Below are 18615 nucleotides of genomic sequence, written 5' to 3'. Positions count from 1 at the left end.
AAAAACCAGAGCTAAATAGAAAATTAGGACATCAAACAGGAGGTTCAAAAGACACATGAAAAGGTAAAAAAGGGGGGGATAAGATGAAACTGGCTATATCCCAGCATGGGAAAAAGTGTCTCATAACTATTAAAAATTGTAACTCTGTCAGACATAGCCAGAAATGGTGGGCACTCATGACTTATCCATGACACTGCTACCCAGTAGGATAAAACTGGCTATATCCATCCTTGTTATAAAGGCTGTAATAAATATAAAGAATTGTAACTCTATTAGAGGGACTATACTTAGCCAGAAGTGATGGATGCTTAGAATTTTCTATGACTCAGATAGAATGATTTAAACACTTCCTCCTTAAAAAGGGAGACAGGAAGGAGATGGTAGAATGGAGGGGATTGAATGGGTTAAAACCCATTATATTAAGAGGTACAAAAGACCTATGGTAATAGAGAGGAAGAAGGCAGGAGATGAGAAACACCTGAATCTTCCTCTCATCAGACTTGGCTTAAAGTTAACTTGCCCATAAAAATCAGTTAACTTAAAAAACATCTTAACATTCAAGCATTAAAATGGGAAAAGGGGAGGGGGGAAGGAGACAGGGAGGGGGATAAAAGGTTCAACTAACAGAAGGAAGGGAAGGAAGAAGGGGAAAGGGGAAAGGGGAAAATGGAAAGCAGAAAGGGTAAAGAAAGGGGAGGGGCTATATAGGAGGACAAACACACTGAAGGTGGTAGTATTCAGAAACAAAATACTGAAGAATACAGATAGAGTTAAAAAAGGGGAAAATACAAGTGAAGGGAAGATAGCATGGAGGGCATTAAAGTGTTAGTAATAATAATTTTGAATGTGAATGGGTTGAACTCTCCCTTAAAATGTAAGTGAACAGAAGAGTGGATTAAAAAGCAGAATCCTAAAATATGTTGTTTACATGAAACTCATTTGAAGCAGAGAGATACATATAGAGTAAAGGAAAACATAGGAACAAATTATATTTTGCTTCAGCTGAAGTGAAAAAGCAGGGGTAGTAACCCTTATCTCAGACAAAACAGTTGCAAAAATAAAGAGCATTAAAATATATAAGGAAGGAAATTATATAATTCTAAAAGGTACAATAAACAACAAAGTGATTTCAATACTGAATATGTATGCAACCAATGGGATAGCATCCAAATTCTTAGAGAAGCTGAAAGAACTACAGGAAGACATAGAAAGCAAAACTCTACTAGTAGGAGACCTTAATATCATACTCTCAGATTTAGATAAATTGAATCCTATGATAAACAAGAAAGAAGTTAAGGAGGTAAATAAATTGTTAGAAAACCTAAATATGATAGACTTATGGAGAAAACTGAATGGGGATAGAAAGCAGTATAACTTTGCCTATGCAGTTCATGGCACTTATACAAAATTTGACCATGTAGTATGGCTTGAAAACCTAATAATAAATTGCAGACAGGCAGAAATAGTGAATATATCTTTCTCAGATCACAATGCAATAAAAATCATATGCAACATTGGACCAGGGAGATATAGACCCAGAACTAATTGGAAACTGAATAACCTCAATTTAAAGAATGAATGGATCAAACGGAAAATTATAGAAAAAATTAATTATTTTATCCAAGATAATGGCAATAATGAAACAAAATACCAAAACCTATGAGATTCATGCAAAGTGGGTATCAGGAGATATAGTATATCTTTAAATGCTTACATGAATAAATTAGAGAAAGAGAAAATCAATGAACTAAATATACAACTAAAAATTAGAGAAAGAAGAAATTAACCCCCCCAATTAAATAGCAAATTAGCAATTCTAACTATTAAAGGAAAAATTAACATAATCAAAAGCAAAAAAACTATTGAATTAATAAATAAAACCAATAGTTGGTTTTATGAAAAACCCAATAAATTTGATTAACCTGTTATCAATTAGATTAAAAAAGAAGAAAATCAAATTTCTATTAACATACATGAAAATGGTAAATTCACCACTAATGAAGAGGAAATTAACATAATAATTTGGAATTATTTTGCCCAACTCTATGCCAATAAATTTGAGAATCTAAGTTAAATAGACAAATATTTAAGAAAATATAAGTTGCTCAGGTTAAATGAAGAGGAGATTAAATACCTAAAGTACCCAATCTCAGAAAAAGCAATTCAAGAAACCCTAAGAAAAAAATATCCAGATTCTGATGGATTCACAAGTGAATTCTACCAAACATTTAAGGAACAATTGGTTCCAATTATATATAAACTCTTTGAAAAATAGGTGAACACCGAATCTGCCTAACTCGTTCTATAATTCCAATATAGTACTGATACCTAAACCAGGAAGAGTTAAAACAGAAAAAGAAAATTATAGAGCTATCTCCCTGAAGAATACAGATGCAAAAATTTTTAATAAAATCTTAGCAAAGTGATTACAACAAGTTATCGCTAGGAAAATATATTTTTGGCCAAGTAGGATTTATCCCAGAAATGCAGGATTAGTTCAATATTAGGAAAATTTTTAGTATAATTAAGTATATCAACAACAAACCCATCAGAAATTATGGGATGATATCAATGCTGACAAAACTTTTGCCAACCTACAGCACCCATTCCTCCTAATACACTAGAGAGTGTAGGAATAAATGGACTGTTCCTTGGAGCAATAAGCAGTATCAATCTGAAACCATCAACAAGCATTTTATTCAATGGGGAGAATCTATAGGCATTCCCTATAAGATCAGGGGTGAAACAAGGATACCTACTATCACCACTACTATTCAATATTGTATTAGAAATTCAGCAATTAGAGAAGAAAAAGAAATTGAAGGAATTGAAATTGGGAAGGGACAGACAAAACTCTCACTCTTCACAGATGACATGGTGGTATACCTAGAGATTCCCAAGAAATCATCCAAAAACTACTGGAAGCAATTCTCAATTTTTGCAAAGTTACAGGATATAAAATAAACCTCATAAATTCTCAGCTTTTCTATATATTCATGACTAGTGAAATACAGCAGGAAGCCCTAGAAAGAAAAATCCCATTCAAAGATACCTCAGTCAATATAAAATACCAGAGAGTCTATTTGCAAAGGCAGAGTCAGAAACTTTTTAAAAACAATTATAAAACATTTCTCAAAGAAATTAAATCAGATTTAAATAACTGAGCAAACAGCAACTGTTCATAGATAGATTGAGCTAATATAATAAATACCAAAACTAAACTACGTGTTTATTGCCCTACAAATCAAAATTCGAAAAAAATTCTTTAATGAGTTAGAAAAAGTTGTACCTAAATTCATATGGAAAACTAAAAAGTGAAGAATTTCCAGGTATTCAATAAAAAAGGACAAAAGTAGTTTGCTTAGTCCTAACTGATCTAAAATTATATTATAAAGCATCTGTCATCCAAACTGTCTGGTATTGGCTAAGGAATAGAGTGGTAGACCAGTGGAATAGACTAGGTTCACTAGTAGGAAATGATTATAGTTATCTGCTGTTTGATAAACACAAACAGTCCAGCTATTGGAATAAATACTGCTGGGAAAATTGGAAGTTAGATGGAAGAAACTGAGAATAGACCAAGACTTGACATCCTAGACCAAGGTAAGATCCAAATGAATATAGGATTTAGACATAAAAAACAATACCATAAGCAAACTAGAAGATCAAGGAGTCGTTTACCTGTCAGATATATGGAAAGGGAAGTATTTTATGACCAAGCAAGAGATCGAGAACATCACTAAAGCAACCTAGATGATTTTGATTACATTAAATTAAAAAACTTTTGCACAGACAAAACCACTGTAACCAAGATCAAAAGAAATGTAGTACACTGGGAAACAATCCTTACAACTAATGTTTCTGACAAAGGACTCATTTCTAAAATAAATGGAGAATTGAGTCAAATTTAAAAAAAAAAACAGGGGTGGCTAGGTGGTGTAGTAGATAAAGCACTGGCCCTGGAGTCAGGAGTACCTGGGTTCAAATCTGGTCTCAGACACTTAAAAATTACCTAGCTGTGTGGCCTTGGGCAAGCCACTTAACCCCCTTTGCCTTGCAAAACGCTAAAAAAATAAGAAAAACAAATTATTCCCCAATTGACAAATGGTCAATGGATATGCAAAGGTAATTAAGAGGTGAGATCAAAGCATTCCATAGTCATATGAAAAATTGCTCTGAATCATTGTTTATTAGAGAAATGCAAATTAAAGCATCTCTCAAATACCACCACATACCTCTCAGACTGGCCAATATGACCAGAAAGGTTAATGATCATTGTTGGAAGGGTTACTTGAAATCTGGGACACTATTATATTGTTGAGGAAGCTGTGAACTCATCCAATCTTTCTGGAGCGCAATTAGAAACTACATCCAAAGGGCAATAAATATTCGAATACCCTTTGATCCAGCAATAACACTACTGGTTCTATACCCTGAAAAGATTGTTAAAAAAAGGTAAAAACATTAAAAAAACTATTCATAGCAGCCCGGTTTGTGGTGGTAAAGAATTGGAAATCAAGTAAATGTCCTTCAATTGGAGAATGGCTTAGAAAACTGTGGTATATGCATGTCATGGAACACTGTTGTTGTATTAGAAAAATAGGAGGGATGGGAATTCAGGGAAGCCTGGAGGGATTTGCATGAACTGTTGGTCAGTGAGATGAGAAGAATCAGAAAAACATTGTACACCCTAATAGCAACATAGGGTTGATGATCAACCTTGATGGACTTGAGCATTCTATCAGTGCAAAGATCAGGGACAACTTGGGGCTCTCTGCAATGGAGAATACCATTTGTATACAGAGAAAGAACATTGGAGTTTGAGCAATGACCAAGGACTATTACCTTTAATTTAGAAAATAACTGATATCTTATTCTCTGTTCTTGCTATTTCTTATAATTTATGTTTATTCCTTAAGGATATGATTTATCTCTCATCATATTCAATTTGGATCAATGTATACTATATAAACAATGTATAGACTGGTAAATTGCCTTCTGTGGGGGAGTGTGGGGAGGATAGCAAGATTAGGGGAAAAACTGTAAGACTCAAAATTAATAAAATCTTTGTAATTCAAAAAAAGTCTTTCTGGGATGGAGATCAATTCATATTTCTCTCTGAAACTTCATTCTTTCTGTCCTCCTTTTCTGAGGTTCTATCCTTTTCTCCTTGTAACATTCAAGGTAACAAGGCACAGCCTATGGACTCTGTTTTATTTTAGCCTTTATTTTGGTATGTTAGCTTTCTGTACATTCTTGTCTTCAAGGAGGGACTTGTTCACACACCTTAGGTTCTGGGATTCCTAGAGGCCTTGTTTAATGGAGTTAGAAATTTCTGTGCATTGCTCTGTGAACCCTTTGCTAAGGAACAAGAAGCTATCTCTGGATAGTCTGTGTTGGTGGTGTCAGCAGCCTATTCCCTGGGCCTAGGGTTGAATCTGTGCCAACGGGTATTTGCAACCCACACCTGGTCCTTGGGGGCAATGTGCAAACACCTTGGCCTGTTTCTGTGTTTGTGCTGGAGAAAGTCAGAAACTTCCATAGGAACAACAGGGACTCTGACTGGAAATCCAGGGACTCTCCTGACTGTAAACACTGGGGTTTCGATGCCTGGAAACAAAGAGGCTAATGACCTGGGTTTTCCAGAGCAGTTGAGCTTGATGGATGGGTATCTTGGGCAGCCGCACTGGAGTGAGATTTCCTCAAAGGCTTACACCACAATGATTCTCAGGTTCCCTGCCTCACCCTGCTTCTCCATGCACTAAGTCTCTGCATTTTGCCCTGGGCATATCCTTGCTGTCACATGAAAGGTCTTGCTTGGCAATGTTCCCTTCTGTTCATTTGTGGATTCTGTGGATCTGAAATCTGTTCAGAGGCTCGATTCATGTTAATTCTGCAAGAAAGGCAGAAAATCTTACACCAGTGCCTGGCTTCTCTCTGCCATCTTGTCCAGATGTCTCTCATGTGCCTCTTTTACCAAGTTGTCAGTTCTATTTTCATGATTTTCCTCAATTTTTCTCCTTCTTCTCTTACTCAGTTTTTAAAATTCTTTTTGAGCTCTTCCAGGAATTTTGGGGAGTCTCTGGTCAATTAAAATTTCCTTTGAGATTTCAGATATAGCAAATTTTACTTTGTTGACTTCTTCTGTTTTTGTTTGTCTGGTCGGTTGGTTTTGTTTTAAGCTTCCCTGTAATCATAGTAATGTCAGGATTTTTTGGTTGTTATTTGATCATTCTTCTGCCCATTTCTTGACCTTTAACTAACTTTATATTAAAGTTGAGTTCTATCCCAAAATGAAATAGCAAGTATTGTTGTGCAGCATTTTTTTTTTATTTTAAAGATTTTTTTTTTGAAAGGCAATGGGATTAAGTGGCTTGCCCAAGACCTGTGTTTGTGCGAGGTTATTATTAAGTGTCTGAGGCTGGATTTGAACTCAGGTACTCCTGACTCCAGGGTCGGTGCTCTATCCACTGAGCAACCTAGCCACCCTCTGTGCAGCAATTTCTGAGGGTCTGAAAACTTTTTATTCCTTCAAGATATCTTGAATTAAGGAGAGGTGTGTTTACTACTCTTTGGTCTATGTTTTGTTCGGTGAATGAATGCAAGTAGAAATTTCTTCCCTGGAACTCTAACCATAGTCTCTGCTTCATTGGAGTCACAGGTTCTGCTGCACTAGTTCTCTTCTTTACCCTGGTATTGTGATGCAGAAATGGGACCCAGATCCAAATTTGTTTAACACAATATACTCCTGCACTCAGGGACAGCAAGGGGACCATTTAGTTTTTTTCTGACTTGTTGTTTGATCGCCTTACATTTTATAAACTGACAATTCTGGAAGGAACTTCTATTTATGTTACTTTAGATATTTTCATGGTCTGTTTCTGATTTGATAGGTTTAAGCCTCGTTGACACAGTCTGTCCTGTATTATTACCCTCATGTGATAAACTTTTCCTTCTGACGTTCTAAGTTGTCTTGGGACCAGAAATTGTTTTAATTCTTCTTTTTGTGGGCACTATCATTCTTTTATTTGTTTGAGCTGTTGTTTAAAAATTTTTGGAGGTGAACTTGGAAGATCTCAGTGAGTTCTGGTCTTTCCCCCTCATCATGGCTATGCCCTACCTCTTGATCTACCTCCTCAGTATTTTGAAGTGAAAACTTCTGTGGAAGACAATGGGATAATGATGGTCATACATTACCAGATTGAATATTTAAAAATATAAAAACTCATTTTATAAAGATTATATATATTATATGATGATATACTTTATAAAACAAGTTTTACAATAATGAAATATTATTGCATTAAATTTCATATATATCAATTTGAACATGTGAATAGCTATAGATATTATAGATATGTGAACATAGATAGATAGATAGATAGATAGATAGATAGATAGATAGATAGATGCTGTTGATTATCATTAAACCTTTGATTCTTTCCTTTTTGACTTGGGTATGCTGAATCTTTCTTAGTACCTGGTATACCTATTGGCATCCCCCTTTTCAGTGTGACAGATATACCACATTGTGTAATTACTTGCTGTAATTAATATCTTTTCCCCCTAGTAAATAGAGTACCTATTTCAGGTTTTTTCTAGTCATATGGCACAGTGCATTTTACCCTCTTTCCCTCAATTTCTTCATTTGAAAAGTGATCTTAAGAAGTAAATGGTGAACCACTTCTGTATCTTTACCAAGAAAATCTGAAATGCGTTCACAAGAATCAGAAATGGCTGAAACATGAAACATTATCTCTCCATCACATACTCTTAATTTCTGTCATTCTGACAATTTTTTTTGAAATGCTTATTTTTACTTTTTTTTCTGAAAAAAAATCTGGTAGAAACTGGTTAAATTGATCCAGGAAACAATTCACATTTAGCTTTTTACAAAATTGATCACTGAAGTCCTTCTGCATTTCTAGCAATTGAGATTCTGTCTTAAAGATAATATGTGTTGATACCCCACCAAGTCTTGCTATTATTGTTATTATTCCAGGAACCTTTGGGTCACATTCATTCTTATTAGCCTCTATAATGAGATCACATTAATTTTAAGTTGTATTTGAGATAATATTTTGGGATAAAATTGATCTTTTGTTTTTCTCTTTAAAGAAAAAGGATTTACTAAGTTCAATAAGAACTTAATGTGAATTACCAAGATATTGCTTACCCTTCATAAGGAAAACAAATATGGTCAAGAAGTATGGGGATATTCATTTGCATATCACCAGTGAATATACTAATTATAAATAAGTTTAATATATTTAGTAAGGTTGAACTACTGAGGATATTCTATTTGTTGTGATAATATGAGTTATATTTAAAGCAATTTCATTTCTAGGTCACATGGCTAATAAGATGACAGACTAGCTGTTTTACTTCCATTAAATCTCAACACCTACTTTCTGGAAAAAATTTGGAGACAGATATAAAGTCATTACATGTGAATCAATAGTATATGAAATTGAGAATGCACAGTAAGTGAAGTTTCATAAATTAGTAGAGAAAAACAATCTCTAGTATGTTCTTCTACATAATTTATTATGTTCCAGAAGGGATTATCAAACTCACCTGCAAGCTTATGCCTGGGATCCCCACAGGGACTCTAGCTTCTGTCTCATAAAGGAGGCTGGTGATATTGCATAGCCTTCCAACATTTAAATTAGCTTGTCTATCCTGGCATCATCATCTTTGTAAAGGAAGGACAAACAACAACCTCCGTGAGTAATTGTAAGGTCTTCCCATTGCATATTCTTTCTTTCTTTCTTTCTTTCTTTCTTTCTTTCTTTCTTTCTTTCTTTCTTTCTTTCTTTCTTTCTTTCTTTTCTTTCTTTCCTTTCCTTTCCTTCTTTTTCTTTTGCTTTCCTCTTTCCTTTTTTCCCTTCTCTCTGTCCACATTGGGTGTCATACCTTTATGTGCAGATGCTCTGCTCAAAGAAATAAAAATTTTAATCTCTGAAACCTCCCAAGTTATCTTGGGATTTAATAGCTAGATTTGTTTTCTTATCATTCACATTCAGCAATAATAGGTCTTAGGCCAAGTCCCATTTGGTTATTTTTGGAAACCTGATTGACTCAGAGTGAGGGTAAATAACATTTGTCCCTGTTTTTGATTAGAAACCCTGAAACCTCTTCAAGGGTGAATTTTTTTAACTATAAAAAAGAGGTCATCTTTTGCCTTATTTCTTTTTTACCTGGCCTAATCACTGAATTGACATAGTGTCATTCAAATTGAGACCTATTACAGATGTTAGTAAAAAAGGTCAAGGTCTCCCATTGCATTCAGGACCATTTCCAGTCATCTTGACCTGTTATTGGTCATTGGATTCATATAGCTCTGGAGAAGAAGGTGAGGCTGGTGACTTTTAGCCTAGACTTCATTTTTAAGAAATTCTCCATAAAACTTGCCCTGACATTCTAGAAGAAGAATTTAAAGTAGAAATTGAGGGAATCCACAATCATTTCTTTTTTTAGTTTTTTTCAAGGCAATGGGGTTAAGTGGATAGCCCAAGGCCACACAACTAGATAATTATAAAGTGTCTGAGGCCGGATTTGAACTGAGGTACTCCTGACTGCAGGGCTGGTACTCTATCTACTGTGCCACCTAGCCACCCCCATAATCATGTCTTGATAGACATCCCAAAATAAAAAATCCCAGGAATATTTTATTCAAATTACAGAACTCTCAATTCAGGGAGAAAGATATTACAAGTCGGAAAAAAATAATTCAAATATCATGGAGCTATAGTTATGGTAACTAAATATTTGATAGCTTCTACATTAAGGGCTCATAGGACTTGGAACAGGATATTCTGGAAGGCAAAAGAACTTGAATTACAATCAAAAATCCACTACACAGCAAAACAGAACATTTTCTTTCAGGGGAACAGATGGAGATTCAATGAAATAAGAGACTTTCAAACTATCCAGTTGCAATAACCAAAGCTGAACAGAAAGTTTGAGCTTCTTACTTGAAGCAAAGAGAGGGTGGACAGAAAGACCAAATTATGTGGCAATTAATGATGTTGTACTGCTTGCATTCCTACATAGGGAAAATGGTACTGATAATTCATATGAACCTTCTCATTTATTAGGGCAGTTAGAAGGAGAATATAAAGACAAGGTACAGGAGGGTGCTGAATATGAAAGTATAATATAAAGATGGAGTTAATGGGTGAGAAAGGAATATGCTGAGAGAAAGAAAAAGAAGAGGTAGAATGGGCTGTTATTTCACATAAAATTGCCAAGAGAAAGCTTTTGCAATGGAGAGGAAGGGAGGAGGAAGAAGAAGGGAATGAGTGAGTCTTCACACTCATCAGAAATACCTCAGAGAGGGGCAGCTGGGTGGCACAGTGAATAGAGCACTGACTCTGGAGTCAGGAGATACTGAGTTCAAATTTGACCTCAGAAACTTATTAATTACCTAGCTTTGTGACCTTGGACAAGTCACTTAACCCCTTGCCTTGCCAAAAAACTAAAAATGCCTCAGAAAGGAATTAACATACACAGTTTGGGTATAGAGATCTACCTTCCCCTAGGGGAAAATAGGAAAGGAAAGAGAAGGGAGAAAAGGCATGGGGGTGGAAAGTGTAGAATGTAGGTGATAGGTCAGAAGAAAGATTTTGGGACAGGGTTAGTGTTAGGTTTAGGCTTAGGGTTTAGGGGCAGTCCCTCATCTACAAATTCTTAACCATATCTTCCATGAATTGAATATTTGATGTTACTTGGAGTATATTAAAATGGGAAATATATTAGAAAAATCTAATCCTGCTTTAAAAATACCTTTGTTGTAGAATTCTGGAAAAATCTTTCTCCTAAATGGAGGTATAATTGTGTAATTAAAATCATCAAGATATATATATATATATATATGTATATACATATATATATATATATATTATTTATGTATAAAATAAGTTTAAGGCAAAAAATCAATCAAGGCTATTCAAATGAAACATCTATGTTGGATGAGTTATTGTGGAAAAAATTGTAAAAGTCCCTCTTTGAGAAAAAATTTCATCTGTAGGTTAATTCATTGTAATATTAATCTGATTTTGATGATAACAGCTGTGTCTAACTTTGAGTAATGAAATCAGAGATAGGGAAGTTTGTATCTATAAAGTTTAGAGCTAAATTTCTGATTGTAGGAAATTGCTATTAAGGACCTCAAGAGACAGAAAATTAGCCTTCTAAGTCTGAAATCCAGTTACAAAAAAATTTTTTCTTTGACCAAAGACTATGGGACTAGCAATTTGATCTAAATGTTGCCATTCCATGGCCTAAGCAAAAATTGCATTGTTATATTTGAAATCATCATATGTATATGATTAAAAATTCCTTAAATATCTCATTTTATTTTGAGAATATTTTGGCAGAAAGTCATAAGTTTAAAATTAAGAAAATCCTCTATGCTGTTTTGACTATTCTAGGAAATAGGATTTGAAATTTAAAACAAGTTTAGTGAAATACAATAATATTAACCAACTTGGAAATCTGATTGTTCTTATGATAGTTTTATTTGAAATTATATTCTAATTTTTTAAAAGGATTCTCAAATCAATGAATTATACTTGTTGATTTTAAACATGGTTAATAATTAAATATTCCACTTTAAAACAATTTTATAATCTGTTTCAAAAGGTAATTGGAATGGTTTTTTTGGATCCCAAGTTTATTTTTATTTTTTTTTAGCCATTTTTGGAGAGAGTAGAATTGAGTTGTGAGGCTCTTCTGTAATAATATATTATTCTTGCTACTGAAACATTTATCGTCACCATGTGGCATATTCTGATCCTTTAGACTATAAAATATAGAAATAAATCTATGATTATGGGAAATTACTATTAAGGCCCTCAAGAGAATGAAAATTAGCCTTCTACGTCTGAAATCCAGGTATAAAAGAAATTTTGCTTTGACCACTGACTATGGGACCAGCAATCCTAGGGCATTCGTAGACATTTGTGGGTAACAGGCTGGTTGAGCTTGGACTTTCTTAACTCATTTCTCAAATATGACATTTGTAAATGTCTCATCTCGCAGTTATAAAATATGGGTCAAGTTGTTTGGTCATCCACCTGGCCTTGCCTGGATACTGACATCTAAATGAAAAAGAATATTGATTCTTTCTTATGTCCTTGTGGTAAATTCCTGTAATCAGGTAAGGTGATCAGTATAAAGGAGAAAAAAACATATGCTTACAACTATCTAATTCTAATAGCCAGAAAAATCTAACCTTAGTAATTGTCAGTTTCATGCTTCCGTAAGAATTAAACTCCTTTAGCCTTTCTTTCAAAGTACTAAGGGGATATTTAAGCAAGTCAACTAAAATACATTTAAGGAAGGATGAATTGTGGTCTATTTTAAAATATTTTCATTTTTGTTACTAATTTTTCTTTTCCTGATCCTTTCTGATTTATGGGAAAAGGTTAAAACTGAATTATAATTCATCTATCAGATATGCTTTTCAGAAAATTATTATTCTTATGTAATCTGTTTTTGTAATTGGAACAGTATCTTTCAAATGTGGGGGGAAAATAAATTTCAAGTTTTTTAAAATGTCTCAAAACTAGATTGTATAAAATTTGTTTTTTTTAATTTTCTAATTGTAAATCAAGGTCTCTGTGTAATAATTGATCATAGGTTTTTTCCAAAGATTTTATTTATTTTGAGTTTTACAATTTTTCCCCCCTAATCTTGCTATCCTCCCTGTACCCCCCACAGAATGCAATTTACCAGTCCATACATTGTTTCCATGGTATGCATTGATCCAAATTGAATGTGATGATAGATAAATCATATCCTTAAGGAAGAAAAAGAAAGTATAAGAGACAGAAATATTACATAATAAGATTACTTTTTTCCCTAAACTGAAAGTTAGTCTTTGGTCTTTGATCTCCACAATTCTTTCTCTGGATACAGATGGTATTCTCCATCACACAAAACTGTCACTGATTGTTGCACTTATGGAATGATGAAGTCCATCAAGGTTGTTCATCACCCTCATGTTGCTGTGAAGGTGTACAATGTTTTTCTGGTAGTTCTTATCTCTCTCAGCATCAGTTCATGCAAATCCCTCCAGGCTTCCCTGAATTCCCAGTCCTCCTGGCTTCTTATAGAATAATAGTTTTCCACCACATACATATATCATAGTTTGTTAAGCCATTCCCCAATTGATGGACATTTACCTGATTTCCAAATCCTTGCCACCACAAACAGTGCTGCAATGAATATTTTTACACAAGTGATGTTTTTACCCTTTTTCATCATCTCTTCAGGGTATAGACCCAGTAGTGGTATTGCTGGATCCAGAGGTATGCACATTTTATTGCCCTTTGGGCATAATTCTAAATTGCTCTCCGGAAAGGTTGGGTAAGTTCACAGATCCACCAACAATGTAATAGTGTCCCAGATATACCGCATCCCTTCCAACATTGATCATTGTCCTTTCTGGTCATATTGGTCAGTCTGAGATGTATGAGAAAGTATCTGAGAGATGCTTTAATTTGCATTTCTCTAATAAGTAATGATTTAGAGCAATTTTTTCATATGACTACGGATCACTTTGATTTCCTCATCTGTAAATTGCCTTTGCATATCATTTAGCCATTTATCAATGGGTGAATAGCTTTGTTTTTTTTTTTAACAATTTGACTCAGTTCTCCATATATTATAGAAATGAGTCCTTTGTCAGAAACAGTAGTTGTAAAGATTGTTTCCCAGTTTACTACATTTCTCTTGATCTTGGTTACAGTGGTTTTGTATGTGCAAAAGATTTTTAATTGAATGTAATCAACATCATCTGGTTTATTTTTAGAGATGTTCTCCATCTTTTTCTTGGTCATAAATGGCTTCTCTTTCCATACATCTGAAAGGTAAACTACTCCTTGATCTACTAGTTTGCTTATATGGCTTTTTTATGTCTAAATCATGTATCCATTTGGATATTTTCTTGGAATAGAGTGTGAGGTGTGAATCTATTCTAAGATTCTTCCATACTAACTTGAAATGTACCCAGAAGATTTACTGAAGAGAGTTTTTATCTCAATAGCTGGACTCTTTGGGCTTATCAAACAGCAGATTACTATAATCATTGTCTGCTATTGCACCTAGTCTATTCCCCTGATCCACCACTTACTTAGGCACTACCAGACAGTTTTGGTAATTGGTAAAAGACAATTTTAGATCAGGTAGGGTTAAGAAAACTTCTTTTGTAATTTTTTTTTCATTGAATCCCTGGAAATTCTTGACTTTTTATTTCTCTGTATCAATTTACTTACAACTTTACCTAACTCATTAAAGTAATTTTTTGGAACTTTGATTGTCAAGGCACTAAACATTTAGATTAGTTTTGGTAGAATTCTCATTTTTATTATATGAGCTTGACCCATCCATGAGCAGTTGATGGTTGCCCAATAATTTAAATCTGATTTTAACTGTGTGAAAAGTGTTTTGTAATTATATTCAAAAAGTTCTGTGTCTGCCTTGGCAAATAGACTCACAGGTATTTTATATTGTCTGAGGGTACTTTGAATGAGATTTATCTTTCCAGCTCTTCCTGCTGTATCTTTCTAGTCACATATAGAAAAGTTGAGGATTTATGAGGGCTTATTTTATATCATGAAACTTTGCTAAAATTACTAATTGTTTCCAGTAGATTTTTGGATGATTTATTGGCATTCTCTAGGGGCACCATCATATTATTTGTGAAAAGTGAGAGTTTTGTGTCTTCATTCACAATTCTAATTCCTTGAATTTCTTTTTGCTTCTCTGATAGCTGAAGCTAACATTTCTAAGAAAATAGTGAATAGTGGTGGTGATAATGGGCATCCTTGTTTCACCCCTGATCTTATTGGGAATGACTCTAGCCTCTTCCCTTTGAATATAATGCTTGTTGATAGTTTCAGATAGATACTGCTTATTATTCTAAGGATAAGTCTATTTATTCCTACACTCTCTACTGTCTTTAATAGGAATGGGTGCTGTATTTTGTCAAAAGCTTTTTCAGCATCTATTGATATAATCATATGATGTTGGATAGATTTGTTATGGATATAATTAATGATAATAACAGTTATCCTAATATTGAACCAACCCTAGATTCCAGGGTAAAATCTTACTTGATCATAATGTATTTATCCTAGTGAAAATTTATAATCATTTTGCTAAGATTTTATTTAAGATTTTTGCATCTATATTCATCAGGAAGATAGGCCTACAATTTTCTTTCTATGTTTTAACTCTTCCTGGTTTAGGTATCAGCACAATATTGGTGTCCCAGAAAGAGTTAGGCAGAGTTCCATGTTCCCCTATTTTTCCAAAGAGTTTATATAGAATTGGAAACATTGTTCCTTAAATGTTTTATAGGATTTACTTGTAAATCCATCAGGTCCTGGAGATTTTTACGTAGCGAGTTCAATGATGGCATGTTGAATTTCTTTTTCTGAGATAGGGTTGTATAGGTATTTAATCTCCTCTTCATTTAACCTGGGCAACTTATATTTTTGTAAATATTCATCTGATTCACTTAGATTGTCAAATTTATTGGCATGGAGTTGGGCAAAATAATTGCAAATTATGACTTTAATTTCCTCCTCATTGGTGGTGAGTTCACCTTTTTCATATATCATACTAGCAATTTGGTTTTCTTGTTTCTTTTTTTAATCAAATTGACCAGGGGTTTATCAAGTTTTTCCATAAAACCAACTATTGGTTTTATTTATTAATTCAATAGGGTTTTTTTGCTTTCATTTTTTTTTTAAATTTCCCCTTTAATGTTAAGAATTTCTATTTTGGTATTTAATTGGGGGTTTTCGAATTTGTTCTTTCTCTAATTTTTTTAGGTACATATTTAATTCATTGATTTCCTCTTTCTCGAATTCATTCATGCAAACATTTAAAGATATAATATATTCCCTGACAGCTACTTTGAGCGAATCCCAAATGTTTTGGTATGCTGTTTTATTATTGTCATCATCTAAGATAAAATAATTCTTTCTATAATTTTCTGTTTGATCCACTCATTTTTTAAAATGAGGTTATTTGGTTTCCAATTAATTTTGGGTCTATATCTTCCTGGCCCAATATTGCATACGATTTTATTTCATTATGATCTGAGAAAGTTTTATTCACTATTTGTGCCTTTCTGCAATTGATCATTAGGTTTTTATGCCCTAGTACAGAGTCAGTTTTTGTGTAACTATATGTACTACAGAAAAAAAAGCATATTCCTTTCTATTCCCATTCAATTTCCTCTAAAAATCTATCATATCTTGGTCTTCTAACAATCTATTTACCTCCTTATCTTTTGCCATGTTTATTTCATGATTAGATTTCTGTAAATCTGAGAGTGGGAGACTGAGATCTCCTGCTAGTGCAGTTTCGCTGTCTATGTCTTCCTGTAGTTCTTTCAGCTTCTACTTTAAGAATTTGGATGTTATCCCATTGGGTGTATACAAGTTCAGTATGAAAATCACTTTATTGTCTATAATACTTTATAGGAGCAGATAGTACCATTCCTTAGCTATTTTAATGAGATATATCTTTGCAGCTACTTAGGCTGAAATAAGGACTGTTGCCCCTGCTTTATTCACCTTAGCTGAAGCAAAATATATTTTTTCCAACCTTTTAACTTTATTCTATATGTATCTCTCTGCTTCAACTAGTTTCTTGTATGCAGCATATTGTAGGATTCTGGTTTTTAATCCACTCTGCTATTCAATTATATTTTAAGGGAGAGTTCATCACATTCACATTCTAATTTATAATTACTAACTTTGTTGCCCTCCATGCTATCTTCCTTCTGTTTGTGTCCCCCCTTTTTACTTCATCCACATTCCCCAGTATTTTGTTTCTGAATACTGACACCCTCAATGTTTTTGCCCTCCTATATCCACCCATCCCTTTTCTTATCCCTTTCCCTTTTTCCTTCCCTTCTTTATGTTAGTTCCCTGTTTTCTCCCCCTCCTTGTATCTTCCCCCCCTCATCTTTTCTCCTTTCAATCCTTGAAAGGTAAAATGTTTCTTAAGTTAACTGAGTATGCATGTAAGTTAAATTTGTTTTATTTTATTTTCTTATTCTTTGTAAGGCAGTGGGACTAAGTTACTTGCCCAAAGCCACAGAGCTAGGTAATTATTAAGTATCTGAGGTCAGACTTGAACTGAGATACTCCTGACTCCAGGGCTGATGCTCTATCCACTGGGTCACCTAGCCTCCCCTATAAGTGAACTTTAAACCAAGTCTGATGAGAGGAAGATTCAGCTGGTTTACATCTCCTGCCTTCTTCCCCTTGATTAAAATAGGTCTTTTGTACCTCTTTATGTAATGAGATTTACCCCATTCAATCCTCTCCATCCTCCTTCCTTTCTGTCTTCCTTTTGAAGGAGGTAGTGCTTTTAAATCATTCTGAGTCACAGAAAATCATGCGTATCCATCACTTCTGGCTAAGTATATCATCTCTAATAGAGTTGCAGTTCTTGAGAGTTATTGGAGTCTTTCCCCCAACTAGGGATTAAGCCAGTTTCTTCACATTGAATGGCAGTCTCATGGATAAATCATGATTGTTCATCACTTCTGGCTAAGTATATTCTTTCTGATAGAGTTATAATTCTCAAGAGTTATAAGAAGCTTTTTTTCCCATGCTGGGATATAGCCAGTTTCATCTTATTAGACAATAGGTTTTTTTTTCTCTTTACCCATTTTTTTTTATCTTTTCATGTGTCTACTGAGCCTCCTGTTTGATGTACAAATTTTCTATTTAGCTCTGATCTTTGCATTGGGAGTTGTTGTAAGTCTCCCATTTCATAAAATGACCATCTTTTCCCCTGAAAGAGAAGGCTTAGCTTTGCACGATAGTGGATTTGTGGCTGTATCCCAAGCTGACTTGCTCTTCAGAATATCTTATTCCAGTCCCTTCAATCCCTTAAGATCCCTTAATATTGACACAGCCCTTTCCTTTGTGATCCATACTGTGTCTCCTTGTTATGTAAATTGTTTCTTTCTGGATGCTTGCAGAATTTTGCCTTTTATCTCATAGTTCTGGAATTTGGCCACAACTTTCCTTGGTGTTTTCATTTTAGGATCTCTTTCTGGAAGGGATTGATATATTCTTTCTATAACTATTTTTCCCCCTGTTTCCATGATATCAGGGCAATTTTCCATCACTAGGTCCTGTAATATTAAGTCCTCGCTTTTTTCCCCTCTTGCATGTATTCAGGAAGGCCTATAATTTTCAGGTTGTCCCTCCTCGATCTATTCTTGAGGGCAGTGGTTTTGCTGATGAGGTATTTTACATTTTCTTCTACTTTTCAAATTTTTGGTTTGGTTTGAAAGACTTTTGCTGTCTCATGAAGTCACTAATTTCCAGAGACTCCTTTTTTTAAGGAAAGATTTTTCTTCTTTTTACTTTTGGCTACTCCTTTTCCAATTGGTCAATTCTATTTTTTTAAATTGTTTTCCATTTGACCAGTTGAGGTTTTGAGAGAATTGTTTTCTTGTTGCAAGGTGCTAAATTTTCTCTTCCAAATTTCCAATTGTTTTTTTACTCCTTCCTTATCTCTTCAAGGAAGTCCATGCTGGAGAGCAGGTCATATTCTCCTCAGAGGTTCTAGGTC

This window comes from Macrotis lagotis, chromosome 1 (assembly GCF_037893015.1).
Source record: "Macrotis lagotis isolate mMagLag1 chromosome 1, bilby.v1.9.chrom.fasta, whole genome shotgun sequence".
Classification (NCBI taxonomy): domain Eukaryota; kingdom Metazoa; phylum Chordata; class Mammalia; order Peramelemorphia; family Peramelidae; genus Macrotis; species Macrotis lagotis.
This window is presented reverse-complemented; position numbering follows the sequence as displayed.